Source organism: Oncorhynchus kisutch, linkage group LG28 (genome assembly GCF_002021735.2).
Source record: "Oncorhynchus kisutch isolate 150728-3 linkage group LG28, Okis_V2, whole genome shotgun sequence".
Lineage (NCBI taxonomy): Eukaryota > Metazoa > Chordata > Actinopteri > Salmoniformes > Salmonidae > Oncorhynchus > Oncorhynchus kisutch.
Genome location: NC_034201.2, coordinates 16,042 through 42,210, shown reverse-complemented (window position 1 = coordinate 42,210; position 26,169 = coordinate 16,042). Strand labels below are relative to the sequence as shown.

At 45.8% G+C, this 26,169-nt stretch overlaps 2 non-coding genes and 1 pseudogene across 2 annotated transcripts; all 3 read left to right on the top strand.

Moving 5' to 3' along the window:
- Positions 1 to 15,139: 15,139 nt before the first annotated feature.
- LOC116358191 (U5 spliceosomal RNA) lies at positions 15,140 to 15,256 on the top strand. The gene has a single exon (XR_004206074.1). It is a non-coding gene; the product is annotated as a U5 spliceosomal RNA (small nuclear RNA).
- A 5,189-nt stretch (positions 15,257 to 20,445) lies between these two features.
- LOC116358176 (uncharacterized) lies at positions 20,446 to 20,573 on the top strand (annotated as a pseudogene).
- A 395-nt stretch (positions 20,574 to 20,968) lies between these two features.
- Positions 20,969 to 21,085, top strand: LOC116358190 (U5 spliceosomal RNA). Its single transcript, XR_004206073.1, has one exon. It is a non-coding gene; the product is annotated as a U5 spliceosomal RNA (small nuclear RNA).
- The last annotated feature ends 5,084 nt before the right edge of the window (positions 21,086 to 26,169 follow it).

Below are 26,169 nucleotides of genomic sequence, written 5' to 3'. Positions count from 1 at the left end.
ATGACAGACAACATGGCAATGGCTAATGGAATGGATAAGGACAAAGAAAATGCTCAACGGAAGAAAAATGGAGATGAAGGAGAGATGAAATATGGTAAAGAATCTACGGTGGCAATGGAGTTGATGGGAGAAGATAGGGTCACGACGATGGAGTTACTACGTGCAATTAAAGAGGTGTGTGGAGAGGTGGTGGGATGTAGAGTAAAAGGAGAAAGAAAGTACGAGGTCACGATGAGAAATGGAAAAGAGCGCTTAATGGATGGCTTTATGATTAAAGAAACAAGAATTATGGCAAGAGACATGGTTTCCAATGAACTTATAGTCTCTTTCATGAATCTGCCTGTGTATATGGAAGACAACGCTATATTGGCCAAGCTATGTAGCTGGGGTGTATCAGCAGTCTCTGAAATCAGGAGGAGAGTTTGGCCAGGGACGGAGATAGCAGATGGCACGAGATACTGCAAAGTGAAATTTACTGACACTGTGAAATCATTGCCGTACTCTACAAAGTTTGACACACTTGAAGGAGGAGAGTACTTTAGAGTTATTCATGATAAGCAGGTCAGAGTTTGTAGGCTTTGTATTCAGCCTGGTCATATTTTGAAGGACTGCCCTGAATTCAAATGTTATAAGTGTGGGAAGCAAGGGCATTATGCAAGAGAATGTTTAGGTGGAAAGGAAAGGGCATTTTGCAAAGGATGTCGCATGAGAACTGACGAGTGCAACTGTGGAGAGGTTGTGAATGAGGAGAGGAGCCAAGATCTTTTTGTGGAGACTGATGTATCACCGAGACCAGAAGAAGATGATGGAGGAGAGGACGTGGTGGAGGGTGGAGAGACTGAGAACGCAAGAAGGGAGAAAATCGAACAGAAGACGAACGAAATAGGGAGCAGTATGGACTCAGAAATAAGAAGAGGGAGTTTTCAGGAGGAGGGGGGGAGTGGGCTGGATGGAGGAACTGGGGACTCACAGATTTTGGGGGGGACCTCGGGCTATGTGGGTGCCTCGGAAGAAGGTGAAGTGGAGGGGAGTGGGATGCTGACAATAATAAAGGAGACACAAATGGATACAGGAAGCACAACAGGCACCGGAAAGAAGAGTTTAAGTTTCAATTTCAGATTCAGATGACATGGAACAGATTGACAGAAAATGGGGAGGCTACAGGAAGAGGAAAGCGGCGGCGGAGGTGAAAAAGGACAGAAAAGGAAGAAAACATGACAACAGATGGAGGTAAATGAGAAAATATTTATTATTTTTACTATTTATCGGAATGGTTAATTTTATGTCAATAAATGCGAATGGTTTAAGAACAATGGAAAAATTTCAAATAATAGTCAAAATGAAGAATTCTGATATTTTATGCCTTCAAGAAACACATTGGGACAATGTATTTTAGAAGTTAAAAAAATATGGAGAGATTTTATTTTTGTTAACAATGGCAGGGGTAATTCATGTGGTGTTGCTATTTTATTGAAGAAGGATGTGGTAGAGAATGTGAAACATATATATAATGATAATAATGGGAGGATTTTAATTTTGGATTTTGAATATATGAGTATGGTTTTTAGAATTATAAATATTTACGCGCCTAATAATGAAATAGAGCGCAAAGATTTATTTTTAGAATTAGGGAAATGGTGTGAGGGGAATTGTATTGTAGTTGGGGATTTTAATGTTAAAATGGATAGACTGGATATGACAAGAGGAGCTATTTTTAGAAGTGATGTATCTAGGGGGGTTTTAAAGAAGAGGATGTTAGAAAAAGGAATAATTGATATGTGGAGAGAGGAAAATCCAGACAAAAGAGAATTTTCTAGAAGGCAGGTGGTTTTAGGGGATTTGAAACAAACAAGGATAGATCTGGTTTTAGTAAAAGAAGGTTTAAGGAATTTTATGAAAGATATTAAGTATGTTTTTACAACTTTTAGTGATCATGCAGGTTTAACATGTTCAGTGGGTTTAGATAAGGAAAGAACAGGGGGTGGAATATGGTGTATGAATGCAGGGTATTTAGAAGATGAGGAATATGGGAAACAAATTAAATCTTTGATAGCATGTGAAATGGAGTATAAGCGGAAAGAGAATGATAAGTGTTTATGGTGGGACAAGGTTAAGGAAAAAATAAAAGGTTTTAGTATAAGATATGCAAGGAAAAAGAGAGGAAAGATGAAAAGAGAAGAAAATGAGTTGAGGGCTAGATTGGATGAAGAAATGGGGAAGTGTGACAGTGAACTTAATCATAATATAGAAAGGTTTTTAGATTTAAAAGCAAACTGAGTAAATATGAAATAGATAAGTGTAAGGGTGCAATTATAAGAAGTAAGGCAAAGTATGTTTTGGAGGGGGAGAAATGTACTTCATTTCTTCTTGGTTTAGAGAAGAATAAACAGAGGAGAACATATATTAGAGAGATTGAAAATGTAAAGGGTGAAGTTGTCAATGATTATGTAGAGATATTAGAAACAGTGCAGAATTTTTATAAGGATTTATTTAAGAAAGGGGAGGTGGATGAGGGGTGTGTAAAGGAGATATTGGATAGTGTGGATGTGCAAATTGATGTTGAGGATAAACAAATGTGTGTTGGGAAGATAACAGTGAATAAAGATAAAGATGCGATAAAGGGGTTACAAGTAAATAAGAGTCCTGGAGTGGATGGAATAATTGCAGAATTTTATAAAATATATGAACGTTTTTTAGCAGCTATTTTATTGGAGGTTTATCAATATATGGAGGATAATAATAGTGTTTCAGAATCTATGGTGACAGGGCTGATAACGATTTTATATAAAAATAAGGGGAGCAAATTGAAACTGGAGAATTATAGGCCAATTAGTTTATTAAATTCGGATTATAAGATTTTAGCTAAGTTACTGGCAAATAGAATGAAGCAAGTTTTAAATGATATTATAGCACCTACACAGAATTATAGTGTGCCTGGTAGAGATGTGATAAATAAAATGAATCATGATAAGATAGGGGGAATAGTGTTAAGCATAGATTTAAATAAAGCCTTTGATAGGGTAGAACATGATTTTATGTTTAGGGTAATGGATAAATATGGTTTTGGTAATAGAATAATAGGATGGATAAAATTATTATATAAGAAGGCAAAAAGTAGGGTGAAGTGTAATGGAGTTTTAACTGATTCTTTTATTCTTGAGAGATCTGTGAGACAGGGGTGCCCTTTATCAGCTTTATTATTTGTTTTATCGGTAGAACCTTTAGCAGCATTTCTTAAAAAAGATCATCTTATAAATTGTGTACAGACTCCACAAGGAGGTTTTAGTTTGATTCATCAATACGCAGATGATACCACTATAACAGTTAGAGATGAGGGAAGTGTTAAAAGGGTGATGGAGTGTTTTAAAGTATATGGACAAGCATCAGGGGCAAAGGTTAACATGGAGAAGTCAGTAGTAATGAGTAAGATTAATGTGGGGAATTTTCCTTTTAAGGTGGTAAAAGATTATTTTAAGGCGTTAGGAGTGTTTTTAGGGGTGAATGAAATGGAAGCTAGGGATTTGACATGGAGTGGTGTAATAAATAAAGTTAGGAAGGTGGTAAATATGTGGAGGGGGAGGTCTTTGAAATTAAAAGGGAAAGTAATTGTAATAAATTCATTGATGTCAATTTTTATTTATGTAATGAACGTTTTGGATATGCCAGAATGGGTTTTATCTGAAATTAATAAGATTAGTTATTTTTTTAATGGGATGAGAAGGGGGTGAAAAATCGCTTTAAAACTTTGATTGCAGGTTATGAGGGGGGTTTGAAGTTGGTAGATTTAAGTGTAAGGAAAAACAGCAATTAGAGTAAAAATGGTACGGAAATATTTATTTGGTGAATTGGATTATGGGTGGAAAAGTTTTTTTTAAGAGTATTTGCAGGAGGTTGGGAGGTTTGGGGACAATGGTTTATTGAGGAGTATGAAGAAGGAAATGTTAGGTAATATACCTTTGTTTTATAGAGAAGTGTTTGAGGCTTGGGGGCAGTTTTTACCAAATATTTATTATGAATGTACCATTTTAGAAAATATTTTAAATCAGCCAATATTTTTAAATCCAAAGATAAAGTGTAATCCTATGTTGTTTTGTAAATATTTTATGAGTGCTGGGATGAGGCAGATATGTTATGTCAACTGAGGTAATTCCTGGGTTCCTTCCATTTCAGGAAATATATGATAGTGTGGTTGAAGTAGATGAAGAGATAAGTAAAACTACTGTGGAGAATTATGTACAAGAAAATATTAGGATGTATTCCTGGGGAGTGGGCGATTTTAATAAATAAAGGTGTCCGTTGTAGCTGAACGTTGTATGCCCGAAGAGGATTCTACGATGACGGACAGACAACTGAGCCAATGGCGGAAGACTACAGACTACACCCCAGCTGAACCAATCCAAAGATCCGATCTTCCAGAATCAACCTACTTTCTGTTCTATATATAAGTGGTGTACTGATTGTATCGGCCTCTTCTTCGTCTGCGTTTCCGTACGAACCAGCGGGAGAGCCGTAATTACGCTGTTCTAGATATCTTCACTCTGAATAAACTGTAGCTTGTCATACAATTTACCACCTTGTCTGAATCGATCCTTGACCGACTCGCCCGTCTACATATCCAATTTCTAACAAGAACCAATGGGATACTGACACCAGGCTGGAGGAGACTGTCTATCATCTGCAAACAACCTATCAGAAAGCCAGGACTACTAGAATCTACCTACGTCATTTCAATGTATAAAATGAACTGTACGATTGTGACCGGGCTCTCTTTTCTTTTTCCAATGGTTCGCATGAGAACTTGACGAAACGGAGCCGTGCACGTAATTGCCAGATATCATTACTCTTGAATAAACGGCCTTTACTATACCGTATCCGCCTTGTCCAGCGTCTCGACTTGGTCTCGTTTCTCATATACCTATTCATCAACACAACCATGCCACTTCTGTTACATAAATGTACGAACAGGGATTGAACACATGTTCTTCAGATTACAAGAGCAAATTATTTAGCACGTCTCTGTTTCCTGCTGAGAATTTCAATACCTTTGCAGGCTCTGTGTGTCTTTAAGCACCACACTTTGTCACTCCATCCTTGCTGTGTGTGTGTGTGTGTGTGTGTGAGAGAGCTTTTCTTTGACATCTGTTGGGAAAATGTTGTCGTGGACATAGAAATATAACACGATTAGATGTTCTATGAAAAAGGTGTACTTATGAGAGCAAAAACCTTGGGGGGGGGGGGCAATCAGTCAAAACATTGAAGGGGATTTTACAGGGCCCTAATGGACTACAGACATTGACAGTATCCTAGCCTAAAAACAAATGCTGAATGCACTGCCTAGATTTTGAGGTAAACGCATTGTCCATGATTTGATCTGGGCAGGGCAGGGAAGCACTAACAAACTGCATTTAGTCCAATAAAAAGACACAACATTATTAGGGTGATAAATAAAAGGCACTAGTCCATGAAGTTGTCATAAGTATGAACGTAGGATGTGCCCCCCCCCCCCCCCACAAGAGTGAAATATATGGTCTGGAAATGCAAGCAAGGTTTGAGCTTTTCAGTGTGTGTCACAAGGTGACAAAAGGCTCGTTGTCACGCGGCCTGGTCAGGAAGGCCAATGTGCGAGTGATGTTGACCACATAGTAGCAGGAAACCTTTAACCTTAAAAGAGTATGCAACTTCAATAGGGGAAACTTCAAGCAGTGCAGTGGACACACTGATAGTAGAGGCACATTTTCCCTGTATACAAAGTATTGAGCAATTGGTGAAAGAAAAAAAACACCCTATAACAGCTACAATTGTGATGCGTAATGCACTCATACAGCATGAATTGTTGATAAACTCTGTAGTAGAGGGGAATTGCTTATTACAGCCTACAGAAGCACACAGGCCATAAATACACAGTACCCATCACCTCAGGGTAATAGTCATTTTACCTTCCTGGTGGTGCCACAGGAGTTCACAGTGAAGTGGAAGTAGGCGAAGCGATCTTCACTGTAGGTGGGACACCAGGCGGGGTCGCTCAGGGTCAGCTGACCGGGGTTCAGACCGGAAGCAGACTCCACCTTCATCGCCAGCGCAGTCATCGTTCCGTTTGAGAAACACTCTTGGAGGTGGGGGATCAAAAGACAGGTAGCCATCAGACCTGGGTTCTGTATTTGTTACACTTAATTGAGCTTGCCGAGCACAGTAGAACCAATGGAATAGCACCAAATATGCAAACCATGCCCATCTGGTTCTCCAGATTGAATTGAAGAATACACCTGAAGTCGTAAAATGTCTAACTATCTAGCAAGAGGTTGCATAGCAACATCATCAACTTCCGGTTGACAGGTGAAGAGTGTAGAGAAATGCTATTTCTTATGCAGGTGACCAAACTATTGTTGATAAAGGCCTACAACTCAAAGTAGAGCCTGTGGGGTCCCCTACAGGATAGCTCCCGCATTACACTAATTGCCAAAACCAGCGCACACACACATGATCTCCTTTGTCTCTTAACATTGTGTGCCCGAAGAGGATTCTACGATGACGGACAGATAACTGAGCCAATGGCGGAAGACTACAGACTACACCCCAGCTGAACCAATCCAAAGATCCGATCTTCCAGAATCAACCTACTTTCTTTTCTATATATTAGTGGTGTACTGATTGTAACGGTCTCTTCTTCGTCTGCGTTTCCGTACGAACCAGCGGGAGAGCCGTAATTACGCTGTTCTAGATATCTTCACTCTGAATAAACTGTAGCTTGTCATACAATTTACCACCTTGTCTGAATCGATCCTTGACCGACTCGCCCGTCTACATATCCAATTTCTAACAGAAATGGTAGCAGAGTATAGTTTACTAACGATCCAGTCGAAGTGAGTTGATTTGGGTGTGGGGGAGGCGAGTTGGTGAAAGGACGATTCATAAAAAATAAAAATAAAAGACGGGTGAAGAATTTCGGGGGAGGGCAACAATTCTGCTCAACTCGGGAAACTGATTTCAAGGTGCACCAAAAAAAAATAAGGTAAGCAAAAGCCTGTTAAATCAAACTTTGCATATTGTCGTATAGACTGTCCAAATTTTTATCCGTTTTTCCGAGTAAGTATGAATTCTTGTGTAAATTTATAATTTGCTGACGAGTCGAAATAACAGTGTATGTGAACATATGTAGTAACGAACCGGCGACGGCCGGTGTGATTTAAATCATTGATGAGATATCAGTAAGGGGATAGCTAATTACTATTCATTAACTCTGGCGCCGAGGGGACAAATTGTAATTTTGGGACCCGTGACCCGGTCAGCACAGTCTGCTAGCTTTCAATGATGAGTGATCACTGTTTTGTCTTTGATAGTTCCGATAGGGTCGGGAATAGAGATCAGTAGGGGATAGCTAATTACTATTCATTAAATCTGCCGCCGAGGGGACAAATTGTAATTTTGGGACCCGTGACCCGGTATGGCTCAGTCTGATAGAGATTCACCGATAAGGGTCGGACATGTGTAATAATTCTGATAGGGGTCAGCTCGATAGGGATCAGGAATAGAGATCAGTAGGGGATAGCTAATTACTATTCATTAACTCTGGCGCCGAGGGGACAAATTGTAATTTTGGGACCCGTGACCCGGTCAGCACAGTCTGATATAAATTCACTGATAAGGATCTGCTTTCAGGGGTCAGAGATATAACGTGTTGTTTTGTCTTGTTTTGTCTATTTGTAACTGTTTATGTTATGTTATGTTAAAATGCAATGTGGTTGTAATTGTTTCCATTAAGATTGTTGGTGGTTAGATAGAGGGAGAGAGAATTATAATAAGGGATATTGGCTAAATCCGAAACTTCTATATTGTATGTACCTATGTTAATAGGTACATGTATAAATGTATAATCAGGAACGAAATGACTGATGTATAATTGAAATAATAACTGAATATAATATTTAAATATTGAGACTAAATAGTCGAATAGATCCCTTGGTTGTGCGCTCCACAAATGCTATACCAGCCCATGCGTTTTTTCTCAACCTGAATATACGAAGGAAAAGCTCTGAGATAAGGCAGAGTACGAGCAATAGTGTCTCTTCGAATACATCGTGGGTATTAATCAACGTCGGGCGAAGTATATGCTAACTATATTCAGATAGAAGGAGAGAATTTCGATTAAAACTACGATTAAATTCCGATTGAATTAAATTAAATTACGTTTTAAGCAAATTCACAATGGCGACCCCCAATACTCCAAAGCTGAGGTTTAATGAGTTCCTAGAACAAAAAATTGAATATAGATCAGGGGGGAAGGAACGATGGACGCCTATAAAGAAAGTTTGGGAGGGATTGAAGTTAAGATGGACACAAGCAGGTTATATAGGGGGGTGGCCGCCAACAGGGGCCCAGCTGAAAACAATGGAATGTGAGTTGAGAGGGACGTAGTAGGAGGCCAGAGACAAGGAAGTTGAAAGAAATAAAAACCATGTATTTAAGAACCAAGGGACCAAACAGAGAATGAATAGAAGGCGGGGGCATTGCGTCTCCCACTGGTCTGCTTACTGGCGTAAATGAAGATTTGTGAAAATCAAATCCTGTGCATGAAACACGCTTGATATTCAGTCAGGGACTAATATCGATATGAATGAGGTCGGGGACAAAGCGAGTGTGGTACATTAGGTGTTTCAGTTGGAGCTGGAACCGGTGAGAATGTTGAAAAAGTCGCAGGCTTGCTGATGAGAGTTATATCATAGAATATTGAGGGGGGTGCATGACTGTTGGAAAGAGTGTTAAACTCTATTAACGCAAAATTCTTTTTGCGGATTTATATTATGAGGTTTGAACTATACTAATGTTGTAGAATTACATAATCAACATCTGAACATACTTACGTTAAACATTAATTGAGCCACTGAGTAATAGATAAGCTGTACACTAGGTACGGGGCGAAGGGTGTGGTCGATGTAAGACGGGAGTGGTGTTCTAACCAAATTATTTAGTTATTTTAATTCATTTACACAAGTACTTCCCGGGTATTGATTTTGGTTTGATTGTTCAGATAACATCATTGAAATTAAACAGGAGGTCAAGGTATACTAACATTAGAATCTGTTTTCATTATGGAGAACTATGAAAGGCCCGCAGAGTGGATTGCAGGCTGAGGTTTTTATGTTAAAGGGACAGTGCACATTTATCACAGTTGTGTGTGTCTGTCTAATGGCTGGGTATTTAAGAAGTATTTTGGGGAGACAATTTGGAGAAACACAAATAAGACATCGAGACAAATTATTTGAGTTTGAGGGGATTATCATAATTATTAGGTTTTGTTTTTGTAGTAAATGTTTGGGTTAAGGGGATTTCCATGTTCCCAGAGACATGCTCACATATGGAACCTTTATGAGTTTTTTATTTTATGAGTTTTAATTACACAAGTGATTTTTATTTTATTTTAAGGATAAAGGGTTCTTTAATATGTCTAATATGGTATGGAACACGAATGTGGGGGGATGGTGTAACCCGTGACCGGATTTCATGGCTCTCTCGGGTGGTCTGATCAGCCACAAGGGGGTGCCATTTGAATAATACATTTGTGGTCATGGGTAATACTGTTTAAAAAAATAATAATAATAATTTGTTTTTTAAGGTAACTTAATTATAGTGGAGTTTACTTAACCTATATAAAGACTTTAGTAATTGCCACCATAGACATGTTTTTCTAAAAATAAAAATCCATGAGTTTAGATAAAGCCAAACAGTGAGACATTTAGTTAAAATGTGGAAAAATGGGAAAAGGCAGACAGATGAGCCCTCCCCCGCACTGCAGAGACCTTGACGGTTGGAGAGCAGAGAGGAGAAGTTTTAGAAGGGAGCCAGGACGAGCAAAGATAACGGAGTGTGTAGATAACAGTCACTGAGTGGAGACAAAAGGGAGAATTGGACATGTGGAAAATTAAAGGGGCGCTCCTACATGATAATGTCAGAACAGAAGGATAATATACTAATCTTACCTAAGTCATTATTTAGAATAGGTAAGGTTGTTACCTGGGCATAGCCAGGTATCAAAAGGGGGATAGGTAAATTGTGGTCTAGGATAGGATGGGCTTGATAAGAAACTAATATTTTTTAAATGTAGTTAACAAATGGGCATAGAAGTTAAAGATAGAATCAGATAAAACATGAGAAACTGTTTGTTAACCAAGCCTGTATGTCCAGCATTTTATGCATTATAGGTGAACTGCAGGTGAAGTCACTCAATCCAGTCCCAGAGGCTTGTTGGGGGGACCATACCAAGGTCTCCTGGTGACAGCTAGCTGAAAGAGCTACCCGGATTCATATCACACGGTGGGAGGGTAAGACACACTGACACTATCGAACAATAAACAGTGTTCGAGAGGAGAACTGGAATTAACAGAATTCCGGGGGCCATCTTTCGAATGAACAAAATCCTCCCTGTCCTGTCACCCCTGTTTTTGTTCATAGAAGTGAAGATGTGTCTGGCTCTTGCTAAGTGATGTGTTCTCGGGGAAAGGGTGGGGCTTCACATGGAAGCTGTTTGTCTGAGCTGTCTTATCGTGGGTGACATCCCAAATAACACAGCTCCGGACGAATCAGTGCCCGAAGCCTCAGCTGGTTTGACCACCCTGGCTCACGGGTTGACAGAAAACACTGGGGTGGATACTTCTCTGATTAATTGGGTTTGATAGTATGTTTAGAAAATGGGGAAAATATTATGATCACTGTATTGTGGGCTACATTCACCTGTGTTACTGTTTTAGTTTTATGGGGCTGTTGTCTAACTCCCTGTGTATGAGGCCTTATTTCCAGGACTCTGGAGAAATCGATGGAAATAGATGGTGATGTACCAGCGGATTCCAGGTTCTGACCCGTGGAATGCTGAATGTATGTCTACAGAACGAAGTGGACGAAAATTATAAATGAAATTATATTAAATTGGGAGGGTGTCCGTATGGGGATTACAGGATAACAGACTTGGGACAGTTCTGGGATTGGAAGAGAGGGTATCCTTATAGCATAGGGGATCCCACAAAGGTGGATAGGTTTTCCATGATATGGGAAAACCTGGGAGCACTGTTGAACTTTGTAAAGGTGATGAAATCTTGCTAACCATCAAAACGATTAAGCTCTCTGATGCAGGCACTTACACCCTCGGACTACAAAGGACCGGGACAGACACGATGGGTGTGTTTTCTATTAAGGTGCTGCCAAAACCAGAGGTCCCAGATGAACCAGGGCCAGACACACTCCTCTACCACCCCTGGACCGAACCTGCCACCACTGTGTTAAAAATCCCATTCAGGTAATTAATGTTAGACTATTCAGCTATTGATCAATTAGGCAGTGAGACTGGTGTTATTGGTAGGGACAATTTGTGGCTTTCTTATATGAGGTACAGTTAAGACCCTGAAAAGAAAGGACTACATGAGTTACATGAAACATTGGTCATGATAGACCTGTTCTGGCTACACACCCATTTGCTATAGGAGAAGGAGAGGGGTGGTTGTGTATTCTGAGAGGTTTATACCTGGTTGAGGCCAATTCAACTCTCTGTTCCTCTTTGAGCCTTGTGTTTCCTACAGTACCTCCTCATCGGGCCCCTTGGGGTGTTGAGGCATATGGGGGCAATTACAGTTGCATCACGGGTACAGGTAATGGCATTGATTATGGGAGATTGCCTGAAGCTGATTGCAGTAGTAACAACCATTAATTCCACTTGGCCAGTTACAGGCCTAAACCAAACTAGTGGTCTGGCTGATGTGTGGTGGATCTGTGGACCCAAAAGAGTGCTGAGACCCATTCTTAGAGGAGACTGGCAAGGTACGTGTGCTCTGACCAGTTTGATAATTCCACTGACCATTGTTGATGTTACTGCTGAACAGTTGTTGGGTTCTGTATCCAGGGGACCTGAAAACATTCCATCCCATGGGAGACATAGAAGTAGTGCTCCATGGACAGAGGATGTAGTTGACATACACACTAACCTGTTAGGAGTGCCGGTGGGGGTTCCTCATGAGCTTCAGGCCTTGGGCAGGAATGATGGATTATAGGTCTAGCCATGGTGGATGCAAGACAGACTGCATGGATTCATTACATCTACTATGATCAACAGCGTTTTGTTAATTACCCCCGTGATGCACTCACTGGTATGTCTGAACAGTTTGAGGCCACATCTAGGGTTGCCAGACAGAATAGACTTGCTTTGGATATGCTTCTTGCCAGTCAGGGGGGCGTATGCAAGATGTTCGGTGAACAATGTTGCACGTATATTCCTAATAACACCAGTCCAGATGGTAGTATATCTAAGGCCCTTAGTGGGCCTGATGCACTATCTGCTGAGATGAGGACCATGGCGGGGGTGGAGGAGTCTGGCCTGTTCTCTTGAGTGGGAGCCTGGTTTTGGTAAGTACACTAGAATGGTGGTTACTGGATTTCTGACCCTTATTTTTGTTATTTGACGTGTTGTGCTGCTTGCATCATACCGTGTTTCAAGAAGTCTGTTACAGATGTGGTGAAGGCTTCAGGCATGATGATGCCTTTGCTTGATGCTCCAGTTGGAGATGCTGATACTGAAGCATGCTTTCAGGGGAGGATGGGACTGACTGAGGATGACCCATGGTATGCTGTGGGTGAGGTAGTAGAATAAATCTTACACCACCACAGTTCCTTGTTATACATCTTTATGATAGGTTCTTTCCAGTATGTTTGTTCTCCCTGTTGTGAAGGTTTCGAGTCCCTGGGTGGCATGAAGCCCAACTGGTGCAGGATAGGAGTAGCTGAGAGGACCAGATGGTTTATAATAATGCTTTGCTTTGTTTTACTCTGTTTTCCATGACCAAAGTTTTATCCTGTATCTTACATGACAATAAACAATAAAGTGTTATCCTGTTTTTGCTAAGTGACACCCTTGTGGGTGTCAAAAGGGGGACTTAAATTTCACACCATTTTTTTTGTTCTGTTTTTGAATGAGCTGTTCTCTTTTGACATGAAGGTATTTTAAACTCTGTGACTGTTATGATTCATTGCTGAATTTTTGTTCACACCCTGGGGGGTGTGAAAAAGAGGGATTATTGGTTCCTGTGTTTTACATTATAGCCATTACCATATATATGATTGAATATTATCTGCTGTTGGCTTGTGTTGATGTATGCAAGTGTTATGCAACATAGCTGACTTGAAACATTGTTAAAAGTGTCAGGGCCAGGGGACTTTCTCATGCTGAAAATAAAATATATATACAGAAGGGAGGGCACATTCAGAGCGTGGGGTTGCGAGAACAAGCGGTCTTTTGTTAGATAACAGGAGCCAGGTGCGTGATAACGGTATGGAGCATGAGAGCCTGGCTGCAACTTCTCTTATGACATTGCAGTAGATATGCTACTGGCGGAGAAAGGTGGAGCTTGTACTATGTTTGGTGAACAGTGTTGCACTTTCATCCCTAATAACACAGCCTCCGATGGTAGCTTGACCATGGCCCTAGAAGGTTTGAGGACGCTTAATGGTAAAATGAAATCTCATTCTGGGATGGATACCTCGATGTGGGACTCCTGGATGAGTGCGTTTGGTAAATATAAAACCCTGGTGTCCTCCATTTTGGTATCCATTCGGTGTTCGCTGCCATTTTAGTTCTCTGGATGCTGTTGCATTCCATGCATCCGTTCCCTTGCCACTAGGGTTATCTCTAGAGCCATTGACCCTTCCTCCCCCTCCCAGATGTTTCCTCTGCTGGATAAAGACCTACTTGAATTCAAGGATGAGGAGGAGAGTGCCTATTTAGGTTTACATTATATCTGCTGTTGCCTTATGGGGATGTATGTATGTGTTATGCAAGTGGATCATTCCGCCTGACTTGCCTAGTTTAAGTCACATCTCTTTGGAGATGTGAAGAGAGGGAATCACAACTTTTTCCTGCGGGAAAAAAGTTGGCTTATGTAGACAAGCATTTACTTTTATTTTGAGCTGTTGTTCTCCGCTCTGTAAAATGAGGGTTGTAAGTTCCTAGGTGGCTGGTAGCCAACTTAGTACATAGTGGGATTGAATGGAGAACATGATGTAATACATATATATCTATTTCTGTTTAAAACCGTGCCTTATTTCATAGTCCCCTTGGGAGAAGTTTCTCTTTGTGTCTGGATCCAGTTAGGTTGTGTCACGTCTCTTGTGAGACGTGAAGAGAGGGTTTTGTAGAGAAATGCTATTTCTTATGTAGGTGACCAAACTATTGTTAAGGGGGGGCTACAACTCAGAGTTGAGCCTGTGGGGTCCCCTACAGGATAGCTCCCGCATTACACTAATGGCCAAAACCAGCGCACACACACATGATCTCCGTTGTAGCTGAACGTTGAATGCCCGAAGAGGATTCTACGATGACGGACAGACAACTGAGCCAATGGCGGAAGACTACAGACTACACCCCAGCTGAACCAATCCAAAGATCCGATCTTCCAGAATCAACCTACTTTCTGTTCTATATATAAGTGGTGTACTGATTGTATCGGCCTCTTCTTCGTCTGCGTTTCCGTACGAACCAGCGGGAGAGCCGTAATTACGCTGTTCTAGATATCTTCACTCTGAATAAACTGTAGCTTGTCATACAATTTACCACCTTGTCTGAATCAATCCTTGACCGACTCGCCCGTCTACATATCCAATTTCTAACAAGAACCAATGGGATACTGACACCAGGCTGGAGGAGACTGTCTATCATCTGCAAACAACCTATCAGAAAGCCAGGACTACTAGAATCTACCTACGTCATTTCAATGTATAAAATGAACTGTACGATTGTGACCGGGCTCTCTTTTCTTTTTCCAATGGTTCGCATGAGAACTTGACGAAACGGAGCCGTGCACGTAATTGCCAGATATCATTACTCTTGAATAAACGGCCTTTACTATACCGTATCCGCCTTGTCCAGCGTCTCGACTTGGTCTCGTTTCTCATATACCTATTCATCAACACAAAAAAATTGGGCCAGGATTGTGTGTGTGTGTGTGTGTGTGTGTGTGTCTCTGTCTCTCTGTCTGTGTCTCTCTCTCTCTCTCTGTGACCTTCTTTTCATCCACAGCCCTCAAACTTGGAAGAGTGGGTTCCGGTAGCACCCGCGGGGACCCGGCCTACAGTGCACAGAGTGTGTCTCGGGCCCCCGACTTCCATATGACTCTGGTTTCTCTTCATTACGCACAAGCCTTTCGCCTTTTACTAAAGACTTCCGTGGAGAGGAACACTTATGAGTTCAATGTATTTTTGGAGTGGCTTTGCTTCTTGCAGAGCCCGGTATCTTGTTTCAAGAGAAATTGACATAGATGAGCCAGGATAGTGACTTAAAGACGCATTAGCGACTTTTTACAAAAAACACCTGCCTGCCTGCCTGCCTGCCTGCCTGCCTGTCTGTAGCCGGGGAAACGGTGGGTGGCTGGGATTGGAGGAGCCGGCTCTTGCCAACCCACCCGCTGAGGTCTGCCGAGACCCCCGGGGGCCCGGCCGTTGCAGGGTTCCATTTGTGGGTTATCGCTTCTCGGCCTTTTGGCTCAGATCAAGCTTGACACTGAGGTGCCCCAAAGCCCGCTGAGTCAAAAGGTCGAACCAGGAGAGCGGTAAGTGTGTTTTGTTGTTAAAAATTTTGATATATAATTTTTTTGTCTTTTTTGTATTTTCTTTCTGGTTTTTTGAAGAGGTGAGGCGGGTGCGCCATCATCCGTGAGGAGATGGCGCAAAATACCTCTGAACGGTCGATCCCTTTGATCGGGCTGGCAAATACAGTGAGATTTTCTTGGAGGGAAAAAGAAAAGGAGCCTTGGGGAAGAGAGACTTTCGGGAGGAGTATCCTGTTGGGGTGCCTCAACTTAAAGGTGAAGGATGTTCTCTGTCTCCAGACGAACCCAATAGAAAAAGGGTTTGATGTAACGTTTCATTTGGAGGAGCAACATGATGGAGTTATGAAGAAGGTTAAGGAAGAGAAAGGAGAAGGTCCCCTGTGCCATTACGCGGTGACCAGCCTGGCAAGAAACAATTTCAGGGTGGTCACCGTGAACATGTATAATCCGCACGTGAAGGATGAGGAGGTGAGGGCCTTTCTGGGGAGGTATATGGACAATGTCTCCTCAGCGAGGTACCTCAGGGACTCCCTGGGTTTCTGGAACGGGAGAAGAGGTTTTCAGGCGTTACTCAGGGAGTCCCCGAAGAGTGTGGATGGCTACCTCCATCCTCCGGCGATGTTCTCCCTGGGGGCTGACAGGGGAACACTTTATTATGCCCGTCAGCCTCCATTTTGCAGGCGTTGTATGGCCTATGGTCATATCCTGGCCTCGTGCAACACCATGAAGTGTCGTTTCTGTGGATCGGGGGAGCACGAGGCCAAGGATTGTGACGAGCCCAAGGCATGCCACGGGTGTGGATCAAAAGTACACCTGTGGCGTGATTGCCCGGCTCGTCACAGGTCATACGCGTCTGCAGCCGGGGGGGGAGCGGGGGATGGGGGGAGGAAGGAAAGGACACGTGCGGATTGTACGGATGGCACAGGGGAGAAGATGGCACAGGAAGAGGAGGAGGTGAGAAGAAAGAGACAAGAGGATGGAAAGAAGGAAACAGAAGGAGAGAAGATAAAGAAGGCAGAAGAAGGTAAAGGAGCGAAGAAGAGTGAGAAGGGGACAGTGGCGCAAATGGAAGAGGGAACGGTGATAATGATGGGAAAGGAGGGAGGGGTGGTGGTGTTGGGGGAGGGGGTGGGAGGTGGAGGTGGAGGGAGGGAGTGGGGGGACGACTTGCCGGACTTCCTTGAGGAAGAAACAAGGGAATTGGTGGAGGAGTTAGCGGGGAAGGGACGTTGTGTCTCCCCGCTACCTCCTTCACCAAAGAAGAAGGGGAAGAAGAGGGGAAGTCGGGCAGGGAGTGAGAGGGAGGGGGGGTGGGGAGGGGGAGGGGGAGGGGGGGCTAAGAGATCAGCGGGGGGGGGGGGGTTTCATTGGCCTCCCTGTTTGCCTCAGCCCCTCACAGAGTAGTGGAGGATGACTCCGGTGGGGGGTCTGTGGACAGTTTGTTAGAGGGATCTCAACTCCTGTTTGAGGAGTTGGGATCCCCAGCAGTCAGCCCCGAGGCAGACAGGGAGGGGGGGTTGGAGGGTGGGGAGGAACCCAGGATGCAGGGCAATAGGCCCAACACACTGCCTGCATCCTGGGTTCAAGGAATGGAGGAGGACGGGGGGACGTCAGAAGAGGAGAGGACGTCCCCGCCGGTGGAGATGGACCAGGGGAGCATCGGGTGAGTCTCCTGTTTTTTCTTTGGGTTTTGGGTTAGGTTGTAGGTATGATTAAATAAATATGTCTGTTTCTTTTTTTAGTTTAAATGTTAGAGGGTTAAGGGATTTTGTTAAAAGGAGGGCGGTATTTTGTTATTTAGAGGGGGTGGGTTTTGATTTCTGTTTTTTACAGGAGGTTCACCTGAGGGATGGTGGGGATGTGTCTAGATTTAGGAGGGAGTGGATTAAGGGGTAAACTTTTTGGGGCATAGGAGGGGTGCACTCAACAGGAGTAGGGATTTTATGTGGGAATAGAGAGGTTAAGGTAGAGAGCACTTTTGTTATAATGCAGGGTAGAGTATTGGGGATAGATGTTAGGTATAGAGAAGCTAGTTATAGGTTAATTGGGGTGTATGGGCCACAGGTGGCGGCAGACAGGAGGGAGATGGTGGACTGTCTGGCGCCCCTGTGTGTTACAAATAGGCACTTGGTGATAGGGGGGATTTTAATATAGATTTAGGGGTAGGTGGTGATAGTAGTGCAGGAGCCATCACCGGGCTAATGGCTTGCCATGGTCTGGTTGATGGTGGCCTGCACACTACTCCGGTAATGGTCGGTCCTACATGGCGCGGAGGCTCGACTACGTTTTTCTATCCAGGTCTTTGGGTCAGTTGTCTGGGCGGCTGTTGCCTGTTTTCTTCTCGGATCACGACGGGGTGTTCCTGCAGGTGGGGTCGCCAGTCTGCCTCTTCGGTAGGGGGTACTGGAAGTTAGATCGGGATATACTGGAGGAGCAGGCTTTCGTTGACGCATTTTTTTGTTTCTTTCGAAGGCTTGACGGCCTCCGGTCTATGTGCGAGGGGGTGTTAGAGTGGTGGGATTTGGTTAAGGTGAGGATTAGGGCTTTTATAATAGGGTATTGTAAAAGGAAAAAGAGGGAGGAAAGGAGGGAGGTTGATCGTATCCAAAAGGTTAATTGAACTTGAGTACGAGGCAGGCAACCTCGGCGGGTCGATTGACTGGGAGAGATCTGCAGCCCTAAAGGCGCAGCTCAGGGAGCTGCAGGAGCGGAAGGCTCGAGCTTTCCTGGAGCGTGCGCATAGTGGCTTTCTAGAACATAATGAGACTTGTTCCGCTATGTTCTTTAAGTCGGTTAGGGCCAGACAGAGTAGGAAGGTAATGCATGGCGTTAGGGAAGAAAATGGTAGTGTAGCTAAAGAACCGGAGGAGATGGTCAGAGTGACCACTGACCATTTCCGAGGTTTCTTTAAGGAGAGGGATGCAGATGTAGAGCAGGGAAGTGTGTTTTTAGAACACTTGTCCCGGCGATTGCCGGAGGACATTAGAGAAGCGATGGAGGCCCAGATCTCACTAGAAGAGGTTGAGAGCGCTCTTAGGAGGATGGGAAAAGGGAAGGTGCCTGGGATGGATGGACTGCCGGCTGAGTTTTACCTCAAGTTTTGGGGTATACTTGGACCAGTGGTCCTCGAAGTCTTGAAGGCCATCCTTGAGACGGGGGTCCCGGGGGGTTCAATGGCTGTTGGTGTGCTGTCACTTCTTTATAAGAAGGGGGAAGCAACTGACCTTGGCAACTGGCGGCCGTTGACCATGCTGTGCGTAGATTACAAGCTACTTGCAAAGGTCTTAGCGGATCGGTTGCGCACAGCCCTTCCCTACGTCGTTCATGAGGATCAGACGTGTGGGGTTGAGGGCCGCTCTATTCGATGGAACCTACAGTTGATCAGGGACTCCATCGCCTGGGTTGAAGATAGAGGGCTGCCTTTAATGGTAGCAGCGCTAGATCAGGCGAAAGCTTTTGATCGCGTGAATAGATCTTTTCTATTCAGGGTGTTAGGTAGATTAGGATTTGGGGAGAAGTACATAGGATGGATCCGTGCATTATATGTCGGAGCGGGGTGCCGAGTAAGTGTAAATAGTCACTTAGGTGACGTTTTTGACCTCTCGTCTGGGGTCAGGCAGGGATGCCCACTCTCGGCTCTCCTCTTCGTTCTGTACATGGAGCCTCTGGGGGCTGCCATTAGGGCAGACACAGGGGTGGAGGGTTTGTTGATCCCTGGAAGCAGTGGGCTGCGTGTTAAGATGACGCAGTACGCCGACGACACTTCCTTGCTGCTATGCAAGGACTCGTGCTTGACAAGGTCCCTTGCCATCATTGGGGACTTCACCCGAGCGTCGGGGGCGGTTCTGAATCATGTAAAGTCTTCCGTTAAGTTTTTCGGAAGATGGCGCGGTAGGACGGCTGTGCCCGGGGGGGTTCTCTCTGTGAGGGGGCCCTGAGGATTCTCGGGGTCCATTTTGAGACCTCCGGCTCAGCGACGCTGAACTGGAACATGGGTATCGCAGTTGTTCAGAAGAAGCTAGCAATGTGGAAGGCTAGGTCTTTGTCTTTTATAGGTAAGGTCCCTGTCTTAAAGGTGGATGTATTGCCATCTCTTTTGTACTTGGCGTACATCTACCCATTGCCGGCTTGTCTGAGAAGGTATCTAGTGAGGCTTGTGTTTCAGTTCATGTGGGGTGGCAGGTACGAGTGGGTCGCCAGGGCGCGCATGCTCTGTCCCATCGGGGAGGGAGGTAGGGGGGTACCACATCTCCCCCTCAAGCTGGACGCAATTTTTGTTTCTTTTTTGTTGACGGAGCTTGCTCAGCCAGTTATACACCCGTCCGGTTACCTCCTGCGGGTGTTCTTCTCGTATCAGGCGAGAAGCGTAATGGTGTGGTCTAACGCGGGTCCTCGGGCGGAACAGCTGCCGTGGCACTTTGGCCATGCGGCCAAGTGGCTGCGTGCGCACCCCGAGGTTGAAGTTGCCCGAGTAGGTTTAGATCACAGGCACCTGTACGAGGAGGTCAGGCAGGCAGGGAGTCCTGCGCCTGTAGCGGGCATCTCGTCAGTGGTCTGGGAGGGAGTGCAGGCGCGGGGCCTGGACAACAGGCTCAAGGACCTGAATTGGTTGAGCCTCCATAAGTGCTTGCCGGTACGTGCCATTATGTACCGGCATAGTTTGTCGCGATCCTCCACCTGTCCAAGATCTGCTTGTGGCAGGGAGGAGACTGTGCGCCATGCCTTCTGGGACTGTACCTTTGCCGGACTAGTCTGGGCTAGGGCACGGGTGTTGTTGGGATTGGTAAGAGGTGATTTTGTGTTGACATGGGCAAGGTTAGAGAGAGGTGTAGGGAGAGCGAGAGGTACAGATAGGGATAGGTTTTTGATACGTCCCCCATAGAGGGACTACATATTAAATGGATTTTTCGAACAGGGAGTCGGAAATGGGGCTTGCTCCGTCCGCTCCACGCATCGACCCGGTATTGCAGTACCTCCGGGAACGGTGCAACACTTTTCTCCCCGTTGTCAAGGAAAAATACTCATTCACAAAGCTATGTAAACAGCTAGCTAGCTAGCTAGCAGAAGAAGAGAAGGAAAGAAACATTCAAACTGAAAAAAGGGCGAAGCGCCTTTCAATGGGTTCCCCCGTTTCCCGCCATTTTACTTTAAAAAAACAACAATTGGGCCAGGATTGTGTGTGTGTGTGTGTCATTGTGTGTGTGTCTCTCTCTCTGTGTGTGTGTGTGTGTCTCTCTGTCTGTGTCTCTCTCTCTCTGTGTCTCTGTGTCTGTGACCTTCTTTTCATCCACAGCCCTCAAACTTGGAAGAGTGGGTTCCGGGAGCACCCGCGGGGACCCGGCCTACAGTGCACAGAGTGTGTCTCGGGCCCCCGACCTCTGACTTCCATATGACTCTGGTTTCTCTTCATTACGCACAAGCCTTTCGCCTTTTACTAAAGACTTCCGTGGAGAGGAACACTTATGAGTTCAATGTATTTTTGGAGTGGCTTTGCTTCTTGCAGAGCCCGGTATCTTGTTTCAAGAGAAATTGACATAGATGAGCCAGGATAGTGACTTAAAGACGCATTAGCGACTTTTTACAAAAAACACCTGCCTGCCTGCCTGCCTGCCTGCCTGTCTGTCTGCCGTGAACCCCCAGTCCTCATCTGTCCCCTTACCCTTAGTGGAGATGGACATGACAACCTCCGCTCTCTCTGCCTGCGGAGGATGGAGGGTCGCAGGGTGTTTCAGGGGAGCCGGAAACCTCCGCCCCCAACCCTAACCCTTTCCCAGCTTCATGGGTAGATGAAATGGGGGTCATAGAGGAGGGGGGAAACAGGATGTCTCTAGTGGGGTGCGAGCAGGGGGCCACATCTCTAGAGGACCTGTATTCTTCAGACGAGGGGAGCATTTTTGCATCCCTGTCGGACGAGATGGAGCAGGGGAGCGTCGGGTGAGCCTCCTGTATTGTTTTTTGTTATTAGTGTTTGTATTTTGATGTTTTCATTATGGATAAATTTACCTTTGTTAGTATAAATGTAAGGGAGTTGAGGGATAGGGTTAAAAGAAGGGAGGTTTTAAGTTATTTAGAGGGGGATATATTTAATTAATAATGAATATTTCTGTTAAATTGTTTAGTTTAAATGTAAGGGGATTAAGGGATTTTGTTAAAAGGAGGGCGGTTTTTGTTTTTTGGAAGGAGTGGGTTTTGATGTTTGTTTTTTACAGGAGGTTCACCTGAGGGATGGAGGGGATGTTGTGAGGTTTAAGAGGGAGTGGGATAAGGGGGAATCAGTTTGGGGAATAGGTGGGGTTCATTCAACGGGAGTAGGGATTTTGTTTGGTAATAGGGAGATGAAAGTAGAGGGCACTTTTGTAGTAATGCAGGGGAGGGTTTTGGGGGTAGATGTCACTTTTAGGGATAGTAGGTATAGGTTAGTGGTGGTGTATGGACCACAGGTGGCGGCAGACAGGAGGGAGATGGTGGACTGTCTGACGCCCCTGTGTGTTACAAATAGGCACTTGGTGATAGGAGGGGATTTCAATATAGATTTAGGGATGGGGGGGATAGCAGTGCAGGCGCTATCACCGGGCTAATGGCTTGCCATGGTCTGGTTGATGGCGGCCTGCACACTACTCCGACAATGGCCGGTCCTACATGGCGCAACTCCAGGGGGGTTGCGCGGAGGCTCGACTACATTTTTGTATCCAGGTCTTTGGGTCAGTTGTCTGGGCGCCTGTTGCCTGTGTTCTTTTCGGACCACGACGGGGTGTTCCTGCAGGTGGGGTCGCCAGTCTGCCTCTTCGGTAGGGGGTACTGGAAGTTAGATCGGGATGTGCTGGAGGAGCAGGCTTTCGTTGACGCCTTTTTTGGTTTCTTTCAGAGGCTTGATGGCCTCCGGTCCATGTGCGAGGGGGTGTTAGAGTGGTGGGACTTAGTCAAGGTAAGGATTAGGGTCTTTATTATAGGATATTGTAAGAGGAGAAAAAGGGAGGAAAGAAGGGAGTTGGATCATATCCAAAGGTTGCTCGAGCTCGAGTACGAGGCAGGCAACCTCGGTGGGTCGGTCGACTGGGAGAGATCCACTGCCCTGAAGGCGCAGCTAAGGGAGCTGCAGGAGCGGAATGCTCGAGCTTTCCTGGAGCGTGCGCATAGTGGCTTTTTAGAACATAATGAGACTTGTTCCGCTATGTTCTTTAAGTCGGTTAGGGCCAGACAGAGTAGGAAGGTAATGCATGGCGTTAGGGAAGAAAATGGTAGTGTAGCTAAAGAACCGGAGGAGATGGTCAGAGTGACCACTGACCATTTCCGAGGTTTCTTTAAGGAGAGGGATGTAGATGTAGAGCAGGGAAGTGTGTTTTTAGAACACTTGTCCCGGCGATTGCCGGAGGACATTAGAGAAGCGATGGAGGCTCAGATTTCCCTTGAAGAGGTTGAGAGCGCCCTCAGGAGGATGGGAAAAGGGAAGGTACCTGGGATGGATGGGCTGCCGGCCGAGTTTTACCTCAAGTTTTGGGGGATACTCGGACCGGTGGTCCTCGAAGTCTTGATGGCCATCCTTGAGACGGGGGTCCCGGGGGGTTCAATGGCCGTCGGTGTGCTGTCACTTCTTTACAAGAAGGGGGACGCCACAGACCTTGGCAACTGGCGGCCGTTGACCATGCTGTGTGTAGACTACAAGTTGCTTGCAAAGGTCCTAGCGGATCGGTTGCGCACAGCCCTTCCCTACGTCGTCCATGAGGATCAGACGTGCGGGGTAGAGGGTCGCTCTATCAGGTGGAACCTGCAGTTGGTCAGGGACTCCATCGCTTGGGTAGAAGATAGAGGGCTGCCTTTAATGGTAGCAGCGCTAGATCAGGCGAAAGCCTTTGATCGCGTGAATAGATCCTTTCTTTACAGGGTGTTAGATAGGTTAGGATTTGGGAAGAAGTTTATAGGATGGATCCGTACTTTATATGTCGGAGCAGGGTGCCGGGTTAGCGTAAACGGCCACATGGGTGACGTTTTTGACCTCTCGTCAGGGGTCAGGCAGGGGTGCCCGCTCTCGGCTCTCCTCTTCGTTCTGTACATGGAGCCTCTGGGGGCTGCCATTAGGGCAGACACAGGGGTGGAGGGCTTGTTGATCCCTGGAAGCGGTGGTATGCGCGTCAAGTTGACGCAGTACGCCGATGACACTTCCTTGCTGCTTTGCAAGGACTCGTGCCTGACAAGGTCCCTTGCCATTATTGGGGACTTCACCCGAGCGTCGGGAGCGGTTCTGAACCACGCAAAGTCTTCCGTAAAGTTTTTCGGAAGATGGCGCGGCAGGACGGATGTGCCCGGGGGGTTATCTCTCTGTGAGGGGGCCCTGAGGATTCTCGGGGTCCATTTTGAGACCTCCGGCTCAGCGACGCTGAACTGGAACATGGGTATCGCAGTGGTACAGAAGAGGCTGGCAATGTGGAAGGCTAGGTCTTTGTCTTTTATGGGCAAGGTCCTTGTCCTAAAGGTGGATGTATTGCCATCTCTTTTGTACTTGGCGTACATCTACCCATTGCCTGCTTGTCTGAGGAGGCCTCTAGTGAGGCTCGTGTTTCAGTTCATGTGCGGTGGCAGGTACGAGTGGGTCGCCAGGGCTCGCATGCTCTGTCCCATCGGGGAGGGAGGTAGGGGGATACCACATTTCCCCCTCAAGCTGGATGCAATTTTTGTTTCGTTCTTGTTGACGGAGCTTGCTCATCCAGTGATACACCCGTCCGGCTACCTCCTGCGGGTGTTCTTCTCGTATCAGGCGAGAAGCGTAATGGTGTGGTCTAACACGGGTCCTCGGGCAGAACAGCTGCCGTGGCACTTTGGTCATGCGGCCAAGTGGCTGCGTGCGCACCCCGAGGTTGAAGTTGCCCGAGTAGGTTTAGATCACAGGCACCTGTACGAGGAGGTCAGACAGGCAGGGAGTCCGGCGCCTGTAGCGGGCATCTCGGCAGGGGTCTGGGAGGGAGTGCAGGCGCGTGGCCTGGACAACAGGCTCAAGGACCTGAATTGGTTGAGCCTCCACAAGTGCTTGCCGGTACGTTCCATCATGTACCGGCATAGCTTGGCGCGATCCCCCACCTGTCCAAGATCCACTTGTGGCAGGGAGGAGACTGTGCGTCATGCCTTTTGGGACTGTGCCTTTGCCGGAGTAGTATGGGCTAGGGCACGGGTGTTGTTGGGATTGGTAAGAGGTGATTTTGTGTTGACATGGGCAAGGTTAGAGAGAGGTGTAGGGAGAGCGAGAGGTACAGATAGGGATAGGTTTCTGCTCTGGCTTCTCATAAGTCTCTTTAAACAGGGGCTTTGGGAAGCCAGGCAGAACTTTGTCAAGACAGGGAGAGATAGGGGGGTGGAAGGAATAGTGAGGAGGGTGGAAGGAGATTTGAGAGGGAGGATGAAGAGGGAGGAGAGGAAGTGGGGGCAGCATGCTGCCCGGGAGAGGTGGAAGGGGGGTTTAGGGCTGGGTGTGATTTAGATGTGATTTAGGTTTGTAAGGGGATAGATTATGACGGAGAGATAGGGAAAGGTAGTTTGTAGGATGACGGGGAGGGATGATGCTCCCCTGAGGTTTTTGTTTTGGGTTTGTTTTTGAAAAAATATACCATTGTTAGAGTTTGAATGACAATTATGTTTTTGTAAAGAATGAATGGTATGGAACGTAATAAATTATTTTTTTCCCAAAAAAAATAAAAAAAATAAACGGGAAACGGTGGGTGGCTGGGATTGGAGGAGCCGGCTCTTGCCAACCCACCCGCTGAGGTCTGCCGAGACCCCCGGGGGCCCGGCGGTTGCAGAGTTCCATTTGTGGGTTATCGCTTCTCTGCCTTTTGGCTCAGATCAAGCTTGGTACCGAGGTGCCCCAAAGCCCGCTGAGCCAGAAGGTCGAAGGAAGACCGGAGGGAGGAAAGTTTGTTGTTTTGGTATCGAGTTTCTTCATTTTTGAAGAGAGCTTTTTTGGTGGAGAACATGGAGAACAGGTCGGTTCCGGCGGTCGGATTGGCCAACACGACAAGATTTGCGTGGAAGGAAAAGGAAGTGGAGAAATTCGGGAGGGAAACATTTGGGAGAACTATCCTGATGGGGTTGCTCAAGCTTGGAGTAACTGATGTCTTATGCCTCCAGGAGAATCCATTAGAGGGAGCATATGATGTCACGTTCTACACGGAGAAGCAACATGAGGAGACGATGCGGAAGGTGAAGGATTTGGAGAAGGAAAGACCTATGTCTCACTATGCAGTGACAAGCTTGGCAAGGACAAATTTTAGAGTCGTGACGGTCACGATGTACAACCCACACGTGAAGGAAGAAGAGGTGAGGACATTCCTGGGGAGGTATATGGACAGTATCTCCTCAGGAAGGCTCCTCAAGGACTCTCTGGGGTTTTGGACAGGAAAGAGGTGTTTCCAGGCACTCCTCAGGGAAGACCCAAAGGGGTTGGAGGGTTACCTCCATCCTCCGGCGCTGTTCTCCCTGGGGGCTGACAGGGGGACGCTACATTATGCCCGTCAGCCTCCTTTCTGCAGGCGATGTATGGCCTACGGCCACGCACTCGCCTCGTGCAGCACAAGGAGGTGCAGATACTGTGGATCGAGTGAGC